This window comes from Zalophus californianus, chromosome 4 (genome assembly GCF_009762305.2).
Source record: "Zalophus californianus isolate mZalCal1 chromosome 4, mZalCal1.pri.v2, whole genome shotgun sequence".
Lineage (NCBI taxonomy): Eukaryota > Metazoa > Chordata > Mammalia > Carnivora > Otariidae > Zalophus > Zalophus californianus.
In genome coordinates, this window is record NC_045598.1 from 165,270,030 (window position 1) to 165,282,194 (window position 12,165).

Genomic DNA, 12,165 nt, shown 5'->3' on the forward strand with positions numbered 1-12,165 from the left:
ATACACCTAAAGGAGTTAGAGAAAAAACAGCAAATAAAGCCTAAACCCAGCAGGAGAAGAGAAATAATAAAGATCAGAGCAGAAATCAATGAAATAGAAACCAAAAGAACAGTAGAACAGATCAACAAACTAGGAGCCGGTTCTTTGAAAGAATTAACGAGATTGATAAACCCCTGGCCAGACTTATCAAAAAGAAAAGAGTTAATAAAAGGATTAACTCTCCAATCAAAAGACACAGAGAAGCTAAAAAAAAAAGAAAAAAAAAGCTTATCTATATTGTGCCTAAAAGACTCATTCCAAATGTAAAGACACACAGACAGAAAGTAAAGGAATGGAAAAAGATGTTTCATGCAAATGGAAACCAAGAGAAAACTGATATAATTAAGCTTATAGCAGATGAAACAGACTTTAAAACACTGAGTTTAATAAAAGACAAAAATGGGCATTCCACAATCACAAAGGAATCAATCCAGCAAGAAGATAATGACATTTGCAAATATTTATGCATTCAACATAGGAGCACTTAAATATATAAACTGAATATTAACAGACTTAAAGGGAGAAATCAACAGCAATATAACAATAGTAGGGGACTTTAATACCCACTTATATCAGTGGAAAATTTGGACAGAAAATCAATGGGAAAACATTGGCCTTAAATGAGACATTAAACCTAATGGATTTAATAGATATACATACAGAACATTCCATTCAAGAGTAACAGAACACCCATTCTTCTTAAGTGCACATGATACATTCTCCAGGATAAATCATAGGTTATGATACAAAACAAATCTCAATAAATTTTAAGAAGACTAAAATCATATCAAGAATCTTTTCAAAACACAATGGCCTGAAACTGGGAATCACTTTCTTATATCATACACAAAAATAAATTTAAAATGGATGAAAGACCTAAATGTGAGACAGGAAACCATCAAAATCCTAGAGGAGAACATGGGCAGCAACCTCTTTGACCTTGGCTGTAGCAACTTCTTTCTTGCTAGATACATCTCTGGAAGCAAGGGAAACAAAAGCAAAAAATGTACTACTGGGACTTCAAGATAAAAATCTTCGGCATAGCGAAGGAAACAATCATTAAAACTAAAAGGAAACCTATGGAATGGGAGAAGATATTTACAAATGACATATTGGATAAAGGGCTAGTATCCAAAATACATCAAGAACTTACCAAACTTAACACCCCCAAAATTAATAATCCAGTTAAGAAATGGGCAGAAGACAGAACAGTCATTTCTCCAAAAAAGAAATATAAATGGCTAACAGACACATGAAAAAATGCTCAACATCACTCATCATCAGGGAAATCCAAATCAAAACCACAATGCGATACCACCTCACACCAGTCAGAATGGCTAAAATTAACAAGACAGGAAACAACAAGTGTTGACGAGGATGCAGAGAAAGGGAAACCCTCTTACACTGTTGTGCAGCCACTCTGGAAAACAGTATGGAGGTTCCTCAAAAAGTGAAAAATTGAACCACCCTATGACCCAGCAATTGCACTACTAGGTATTTACTCAAAGGATACAAAAATACTGATTCAGGGCGCCTGGGTGGCTCAGTTGGTTAGGCGACTGCCTTCGGCTCAGTTCATGATCCCGGAGTCCCGGGATCGAGTCCCACATCGGGCTCCCTGCTCAGTAAGGGAGCCTGCTTCTCCCTCTGACCCTCCCCCCTCTCATGTGCTCTCTCTCTCTCTCATTCTCTCTCTCTCAAATAAATAAATAAATCTTTAAAAAAAAAAATACTGATTCAAAGGGATACATGCACCCCTATGTTTATAGCAGCATTATCAATAGTAGCCAAATTATGGAAAGAGCCCAAATTATCCATGGACTGATGAATGGATAAAGAAGATATGGTATAGATTACTCAGCCATCAAAAATAATGAAATCTTGCCATTGTAACAACGTGAGTGGAGCTAGAGTGTATAATGCTAGGTAAATAAATCAGTCAGAGAAAGACAAATACCATATGATTTAAATAATATGTGGAATTTAAGAAGCCAAACAGATGAACATAGGGGAAGGGACGGAAAAATAAAATAAGATAAAAACAGAGAGGGAGGCAAACTATGAGACTCTTAACTATAGGGAATACCCTGAGGGTTGCTGGAGTGAAGGTGGGTGGGGGATGGGCTAAATTGGTGATGGGTATTAAGGACAGTACTGGTTGTAAAGAGCACTGTTACATGTAAGTGATGAATCACTAAATTCTACCTCTGAAACCAATACTATATTACATGCTAACTAACTTGAACTTAAATAAAAACTTAGTAGAAAAAAAGAAACTGGACATCATTCCCAAATTAAAACAGGATAAATCAAAAATACGTGAAGATTAAACAGCATGCTATTGAACAACTGATGTGTCAACAGGGAAATAAAAAAATAAATACCCTGAAACAAATGAAAATGGGCATACCATATACCAAAATCTATGGGATGCAGCAAAAGCAGTTCTAAGAAGAAACTTCATATTGGGCTGTCTGGTTGGTGCAGTTGGTTAAGCATCTGACTCTTGGTTTCTTCTTAGGTCCTGATCTCAGGGTCAAGGACCATGTTGGACTCCACGCTCAGCAGGGAGTCTGCTGGAAATTCTCTCCCTCTGCCCCTCCTGCTCATGCACTCCCTTCTCTCAAATCAATAAATAAATCTTAAAAAAAAAAAAAATGAGGGAACATCATAGTGCTCCAGCCTACCTCAAGAAACAAGAAAAAATCTGGTCAACTATCTACCTTTATACCTAAGCAAACTAGAAAAAGAGGAACAAAGCCTAAAGTTAGTAGAAAAAAGGAAGTAATAAAGATCAGACTGAAATAAAGATGAAAAAGACAGAAGAAAAGATCAATAAAACTAAGAACTTGTTTTTTGAAAAGATAAACAAAATTAATAATCCTTAAGCTAGACCAATAAGAAAAAAGAGAGAGGGCTCAAATAAATAAAATCAGAATTGAAAGAGGGGAAGTTACAATTTACACGAGAGAAATACAAAGGATCATGAGAGATTACTATGAACAATTATATGCCAATAAATTGGCCAACCTAGAAGAAATTCATAAAATCTTAGAAACATACAATCTTCCAAGACTGAATCATGATGAAATAGAAAATTTGAATAGACAGATGCAAGGAGATTGAATCAGTAATCAAAAACCTCCCAACAAATAAAAGTTCAGGACCAGACAGTTTCACTGGTGAATTCTACCAAATGTTCAATGAAGATTTAATAGTTATCCTTCTCAAACTCCTCCAAAATATTGAAGGAAAGGAAATAACTTCCAAACTCATTTTACACGGACCATATTACACTGATTCTAAAACCAGAAAAATCAAAAACAAACAAACAAATAAGAAAATCACAGGCTAATATCCCTGATGAACACAGATATAAAAATCCTCACAAAATATTAAGAAACCAAATTCAACAATACATTAAAAAAGGTCATACATGCGGAGAAAGGGGAACCCTCCTACACTGTTGGTGGGAAGGCAAGCTGGTGTAGTCACTCTGGAAAACAGTATGGACGTTCCTCAGAAAGTTGAAAATAGAGCTACCCTACGACCCAGCAATTGCACTACTGGGTATTTACCCCAAAGATACAAATTTAGGGATCCGTAGGGGTAACTGCACCCTGATGTTTATAGTAGCAATGTCCATAATAGCCAAGCTATGGAAAGAGCCAAGATGTCCATCAACAGATGAGTGGATAAAGAAGATGTGATATATATATATATATATATATATATATATATATATATATATATATATGTATACACACACACACACACACACACACACACACACACAATGGAATATTATGCAGCCATCAAAAACATGAAATCTTGCTAGTTGCAATGACGTGGATGGAATTAGAGGGTATTATGATAAGTGAAATAAGTCAATCAGTGAAAGACAAGTATCATATGATCTCACTGATATGAAGAATTCTTAATCTCAGGAAATAAACTGAGGGTTGCTGGAGTGGTGCGGGTTGGGAGGGATTAGGTGGCTGGATGATGGACATTGGGGAGGGTATGTGCTATGGAGAACGTTGTGAATTGAGTAGAATGATGAACCACAGACCTGTACCTCTGAAACAAATAGTACATTATATGTTAAAAAAAAAAAAAAAAGAAAATAGTAGGAAGGGAAATATGAAGGGGGGAATCAAAGGGGGAGATGCACCATGAGAGACTATGGACTCTGAAAAACAAACTAAGGGTTTTAGAGGGGAGGGGTTGGGGGGATGGGTTAGCCTGGTGATGGGTATTAAGGAGGGCATGTATTGAATGGACCACTGGGTGTTATACGCAAACAATGAGTCATGGAACACTACATCAAAAACTAATGATGTAATGTATGGTGACTAACATAACATAATAAAATAAAATAAAAAAATTAAAAAAAAAGATCATATATCATGATCAACTAGGATTTATTCCCGGGATGCAAAGATTGTTTAGCATCTGCAAATCAATCACTGTGATGCACAGTAACAAAATGAAAGCTAAAAATCATATAATCATCACAATAGATGTAGCAAAATCATTTCCCAAAATTCAACATCCATTTTTTATAACAACTCTCAATAAAACTGGTATTGAAGGAATGTATTCCCACATAATAAAGGCCAGATATGGCAAGCCCACAGCTAACATTATACTTAAAGTTCAAGAATAAGACCACCATCAGGATTACTACTCTCACATCTTTTATTCAACATAGTATTGGAAGTCCTAGCCAAAGCAATTAGGTAAGAAAAATAAATAAAAGTAATCCACTTGGAAAGGAAGAAGTAAAACCGTCAATAATTGTTGATGACATGATTCCCTATATAGAAAACCCCAAAGACTCCACCAGAATCTGTTGGAACTAATAAACAAATTTAGTAAAATTTCAGAATACAAAATCAATACTAACAAATCTGTTATGTTTTTATACACTAACAACAAACTGTCAAAAAGAGAAATTAAGAAAATAATCCCCTTTACAATTCCATCCAAAAAAATAAAATACCTAGGAATAAATTTTACCAAGTAAAAGACCTGTATACTGAAAACTATATGAAAGAATAAAGTGAAGAGTATACAAATAAATGGAAAGATACTCCAAGCTCATGGCTTAAATGAATTAATATTGTTAAAATGTCTACATTACCCAAAGCAAGCTACAGATGTCTATCAAAATCTCAATGGTTGGGCACCTGGGTGGCTCAGTCAGTTGAGCGTCTACCTCTTGATTTCAGCTCAGGTCATGATCTCAGGGTCCTGGGACGGAGCCCTGCTTCAGGCTCTGTGCTCAGTGGGGAGTCTTCTTGAGATCTCTCTTCCTCTGCCCCACCCCCACTTGTGTGTGCTCTCTTGCTCTCTCTCTCAAATAAATGTTAATTAAATAAACCTTTAAAAAGAAATATTAATGTCACTTTTCACAGAAATAGACAAAACAACTTAAAAATTGTATGGAACCACAAAAAATCCCAAATACCCAAAGCAATCTTGAGAAAAAAGAACAAAGCTTGAGGCATTATGTACCCTGATTTGAAACTGTATTAGAAATCTATAGTAAGTAAAACAATAACAATTAATAAAAAATTAATCCAGTTGGGATAGCATTGTTAGTTTTTTATTTCCTTTTTGACATGAAATACAAAGTGCCCATTATAGATACCTGATGTTACTGTGTTGGGCTACCAAATCAGTGCTGCTAGTAATCTCATTTTAAAGGATCTCGTTTTAAAAGATGCTCAATATCACTCATCATCAGGGAAATACAAATCAAAACTATAGTGAGATAACAGCTCACACCTAACAAAATGATTAAAATCAAAAACACAAGAAACAAGTGTTGATGAGGATATGGAAAAAAAGGAACCCTCTTGCACTCTTGGTGGAAATGCAAACTTCTGCAGCTACATCTTGGAGGTTCCTTAAAATGTTAAAAATAGAACTACCCTATTATCCAGTAATTGTACTAGTATTTACCCCCAAAATACAAAAAACACTAATTCAAAGGGATACATGCACCCCTATGTTTATAGCAGCATAATTTTAATTATAGAAGCAGCCCATGTCCACCCACAGATAAATGGATAATAAGTGGTGTATATATATATATATATATGTATACACACACACACACACACACACACACACGCGCGTGCACGGAATATTATTCAGCCATAAAAAGACTGAAATCTTGCCATTTGCAAGAACATGGATGCAGCTAGAGAGTATAATGCTAAGCAAAAGAACTCTGTCAGAGAAAGACAAATGCCATTTGATTTTGCTCTTATGCAGAATTTATGAAACAAAACAAATGAGCATGGGGAAGAAAAAGAGAGATAGGCAAACTAAGAAACAGACTTTTCACTATAGAGAAGAAACTGATGGTTACCAGAGGAGAGGTGGGTGGGAGATGGGTGAAATAAGTGGTAGAGATTAAGGAAGTCACTTGCCATGATAAGCACCAGGTATTGTATGGAAGTGCTGAATCACTACACTGTATACCTAAAACTAATATAACACTGTATGTTAACCAACTGAAATTAAAATAAACACTTAAAATTTAAGAAATTTAAAAATCCTGCTAATTAGATTATACAGTATTTATAAATGTGGACTGCACAATTAAAAATAAGGATAAAGCTCAATTATACAAAAATGGAGTGAACAATTTTAATAAGGAAAACTGGAGAAATAAAAGGTAAGTAAGGTAATGGTATTGAAGTAATAAAAAAACTCTAAGAATACATATATTCACTACTTTCATAAACATCATGTTATGAAAAAAGCTTTTAATAACATAATAATGAGATTATGTTAGTTTTATTCAGAGAGAGAGAGAAAGAACACCATTGAGAGATACAGTAGCAAAAGCCAATATTGACTTTAAACAATAATAATTAAATGTTAATCTCAGTAAGAAACTAAAACATATCTTTGACTTTGGGCAAAAACCTTAGTGTCTGTGTTGAGATTTGCACAGGTAAAATGCAGATAATAATAATATCGCAGAGGGGTACTGCGAAGCTTAATTAATTTCTCCAGAGTGCTACGGACATGAGAAAATGTACACGTAGTCTGGGCATTTAATCACTATTACTCCTCCAGAGTTTTCTTTTGATACTGCCTGAGGAAGCTAGATGGAAGACTGCCAAGTTACTGAACACCCAGAAGGAGTTAGAATACCTTGTACTGAACAGTAAAACAAATGAATTAAAAGCTAGCCCTTTGTAAGGAACCTCAAGAAAATGAAAAAGTTGACCACTGGGCATGGCAGAGGGGATCAAATAAATTAACATTATAATTTACAATTCAAAAAAAAGAAAAAATCATGTATGTATGTGAGCTAAAAGTTCTGAAAGAGAAGAAGAGGAAAAGAGGAGATGGAGAACTTGAGGGAGGGGGAGGGAGAGAAGAGAGAGAGATTTACACACACACACACACTCACACACACTCACACACATAAAAAGATATCTACGTATATTTATAAATATGTATATTTTTAGATGAAGATAGAAAAGCAAGAGGGTAATATGTAGGGGAGAGCAGGCAGATGGAGTAGGTATGGGATAAGGCCATTGTTAAATACTAGTAAATTGGAAAAATGTAATTCAGAAGGTTATGAAATTTTACAGTGTTTAGAGAGCTGTTGTAACTCTTCGAAATTAAAAAGAAAGATTTCTGCAGTAGAATTAAGATTGATATCCGAAGTCAAATGATTTAGTGAGTTATTTGACTCAGAGAAATGATAAAACATTAGTTCTCCAAGTCAGGACTGAATTCACAAGGTTTTTGTGAGGTTTTACTAAAAATATTTCCATGTAAAACATGGATGTTTAGCAAATAGGAAATGCTTGGTACATTTTAGGGATTACCATCATTCAAATTATAATGAATGCAAATGCTGAAGTTGCACTGATTTCTTGCTGTCATTTTTTTCTCTCTCATATTAAATATTTTACATTTAAATTATTAACAGTGAGTGCCTGATACTTTAAGAGCAATCCCAAGTCATGGTTTGAATGATATGAATTTTTCTAAATCATTTTCAAACTTGTAACATATTTTCCCCATGGAATCAATGTTGCGTATGAATGTTGTTTGTGGTAGACAAAGTAGCATGAATGTTGTTTGTGGTAGACAAAGTAGCTAGATATTTTAAAATAATAGTAGCAGAAAATCATTCATTCATTGGATATTTGTGGAACTACTACTTTATATCAGTCCTCTGTGAGATAATATACCAGGAATAAAGAAAAATGGAAGATGGTCTAAAGCAGTTTACCATCTAGTGAAGAGAATTTAAACACATAAATATGTGAGTAAATCAAAACTGATAAATGCTACACAAGAACAAATGCCAAGTGATGTGAAATTTCCAAGGATATAATTACATTTGCAATGACAATTCACAAGGGAGAATAAATCTTTAATAAATACTTCCTTGTATCATACTCATTCCTCTGTACTTTTTACAGCCTCTCAAGCAAAAGGTTGGACAGTGAAAGGTCCCTGAATTTATAAAAATGGAAGGAAGTAGAAGGAAGAGCTCACTAGACAGTTCCTCTCTTTGTGTTTTGTTTTGAAAATCCCTCTGGTGGTGGCAGAGAAGACACATGAATTAAAAAGAAAATGTTTTCTGGGACAAAAGTATCCAACTCTGAAAGAAATACTTGAGTGAAAAAATAAAATTAATTTCTACCCAAACCTCTCAGTTACTCTACTAATCTAACTTGTCTTACATGCAATTAAATATGAGCTGAAGTTTATTAGATAATGGTTATTTAAAGACTGCTGAGAATTTAAACAAACATAAAGAAAAGCCTAGGAAAGTTCGTAAATCACGATGTGAGTGGAGAGAAAATTAGGGCACGTTTGTCCTTTGCTTGCCCAAAACAACCCAGCAAGCAAACAACTCAAGTATATTCAATCTCAATGGGAGGTCCTAGTCTTGCCAATAATGAAAAAAAGATTTTGGATCTGAGGTTTTCATATAAGTTCTCACTGAAAGTATTCTGTATTCAAATCTCAGATACCCATTTCTTAACTTTATTTGACAGATGTTTATAATTTTATGTTACAGCATTGTGTTCTAGACTGAAGATGAAGATAAAGAAAGAATTCCTGCAGACAAGCAGCTTTTGGTCCAGGTGGAGGAGAAAACACACAAACCAATTCTTGCTGAAACCTGCATGTTGCTCAAAGGTGATCCTAACATGAGGTCAACTCTCTCCTTGAATGGGTCTATTAGGTCAAAGTCATTTTAGGAAAATGAATGTTTCAGGCACAGCCATGTTAATATTGATCACTGTCACACCCTAACTCACCTTATAGAGAAAACTGCCAAGAACAAAAACATGTTTTACTCTTTTTATTTATTTATCATCCATCTTTGACTCTTTGGACAGAAATTAGTTGTAGGCTGAGTTTAAAATAAATCCCCATCAATGCATTATCAAAATCTAAATTTTCTTTTAAATTACATACCTCAAGAACCAAGGTAGGCAGGAAACAGACTATATCTCAATTTTCAGTTTTATGAAGAGACTATGTTCCAGTCCTCTCTGTTTAAATTATAATTTAGTAGCTTATTTCATGTTTGGGTGCCCAGCAGCTAGCACAATATTGGGCATAGAAGTATGCAATACATGTAGAATAAATGAATAAATGGTCTCATTGCTTTTGGACAAGTTAAATCCCAATCTCCTTGTCACCGATGTATTCCCCAAGGCCCTCAACATTTCCCCCCTATATTCCTACAAATGCTTTTTACACTACTAACAGAAAGCTTTCTTCATAAACACCTTTGTTAGATCTGGGCAACTCTTAGTTAAAAACCCCTTCTCATGTTATCTAGGTCTACTCACACTCTGAGCTGCCTGCCTTAACAGGCACTGCAGCCTAGATACCTAGCATTCTTGTCACAAGCACCTGCCCACAGCCTCCTGAATACCACATTCCACCCTGCGCTTTCATGCCTATGTGAACACCCCTCAGCCTGTGGTATCATTTCTCCATTTCTCTGCTTAATGATTGCGCTCATGATTCAAGATTCCGCTGGCCTATGAACTCTGTGAAGGTTTTCCAGAAGAATAAATCCTTTTTGGTGTTCTTCAGTGTTTTTCTCTTTACTGTTCTATGCAGTTTTGATTCACTCTATAATATTGTAATTCTATGTTTGTGTATTTATCTCCCCTGCTGGGCTGTGAAATAGAAACTGTGCCGCCTTTCATTTTGTACTTCTAGGGTAGTGCTAAGCTGTAGTAAACTCTGTTGAATAAATAGGCAAATGAATGAATGAATGAATGAATGAGTGAGTGAATATATTTTTTGTCAGTGAAGCATGGGAAGAAATCCTTGGACCCATGCTAGCACCTAGTTCCCTGACAGAAGTGAGAGCTTCTTCTTTTTCTTCTTTTAAATCTAAAAGGCTCATAGAAATAACTAAATCAACTGTCAAATTTTACAGCTTTCAAATTTTAATTGTTTTCTCTTTGGAATTTTTTAAGTACTTCAATATTGTAACATTTACCTCTTATGCTTACTTTTAGAAAAGTTAAGGCAGCCTTCAATGGGGATTAAATCTAGCAGAGAGATAAGACTTGAGGTTAGGCAAAAATAATTGGATAAGCAATTGGGTGGTTTTCTGTATCCAGCAAAAATTGCTTGAAGGGAAGGAATGTGTAAATGTGGGTAGAAGAAAACATTGTATATAAAAGAGCACATTATTTCTGGAAACTTCTGAAAACTTGCAGGATACCAAATTTAGTAATAGGTAGGGAAGCAAGCATTTAATTAGCACCATTTATGGCAAACTCCCTCTCTGGACAATTTTTGGAATTACGTAACTAGAGCTTTATCTCTTTAAGATTTTAGTCTTTTGTTAAAAATGCTTAAGCTGAAAAAAAAATGCTAAGACTCTCCACTGAGGTGATATTTTGACCACTTACTGATGTTTGATACTTTAAAATGATCAATAGCTACAGGCAGACTTTCCTGAAAAATGAAGGATAGAGGTTGGCACAGAAGGTTTAAAGGAAAAAGCACTAGGAGAGATTACAAGTCCCGCCTTGCCCCAGACAGTTTCAGTTTATGCCTAGTGAGCCACTGTCATTATTAATAGCATTGCATATCATTCTCAGAAGTGTCCTACTTTGACCAATATATTATATTGTTCCCTAAACAATGAGAAAAGAGAAAAATGGGAGTGATGAGATACATAATAAAGCCGCTGGATGTGCTAAAACCAAACATAGACATCATAATGACTGACTCTGATTCCTTACGACTAATACGTAGGATTCTAAAGGAAGCTTTACCTGCATATCTCATTTACACAGTTCAGTAATGTGGTGACAATGAAGAAGCACCTTTTCTTGACCTTTCTAAATAACGAGTTTATGAATCCATTACTGCAGCTTACATTTCCCCCATTAAAATCTCTACTGCAAATTAAAATACTTAGTGTCTGAAGTAGATTATTTATTAATGTAAATCATTGTCTACACTCATCTCCTATTTTTAGAATTGTGATTGCATTCTGATGATAGTTTGATTGATAGCTAGGTGAAAAATAGTCTTGATCAGTAATGAACGTATAACCGTGCGGTGATATAACCTTGGTTTACAGACTGTGGTGTATTCATGCAGTTGAAAGTGGAGGGAGACTAGGGGGATTAGTGCAGAGATCCAAGTGTGCTTATGTATCAGTCTGGCGCTTTTGAAGTAGAAAGTCAACTAATATTTAAAATGACTCACCACCCATTTTATAAATTTGAGGTTTGCTTCTCAAAGATTAAGTTATCCTCTCAAAGTGGTGGAATACCAAAAGATACAGCTGTTTCATCTAATTATTCAGGGCAGTCCTTGGTATATAAGTGTTCAGTAACAACCTGAACACCTAATAAAACAATATCATAACATGAAGTTATTCACTAATGAAATGACCACTTATGTAATTAATATCATGGAAAAATCCCAATACATTTAACACAAGCACATAGCTCCTTCAGCGCAAACATTTTGAAAATAAATTTTGCAAATCTTGTGAAAACAATGATGACACGACATACTCCAGAAGAGAAATATTTGAACTGTAAAGATTTGAGAGACCTTAAGAAAAAGTGGAGAAACCAC

The 12,165-nt window shown here is 34.9% G+C and overlaps 1 protein-coding gene across 4 annotated transcripts in view; it reads right to left on the reverse strand.

Annotated features, from left to right (window-relative positions):
* CSMD3 (CUB and Sushi multiple domains 3) overlaps positions 1-12,165 on the reverse strand; it is a 1,160,406-nt gene that overhangs the window by 470,031 nt on the left and 678,210 nt on the right. The window lies entirely within an intron of this gene.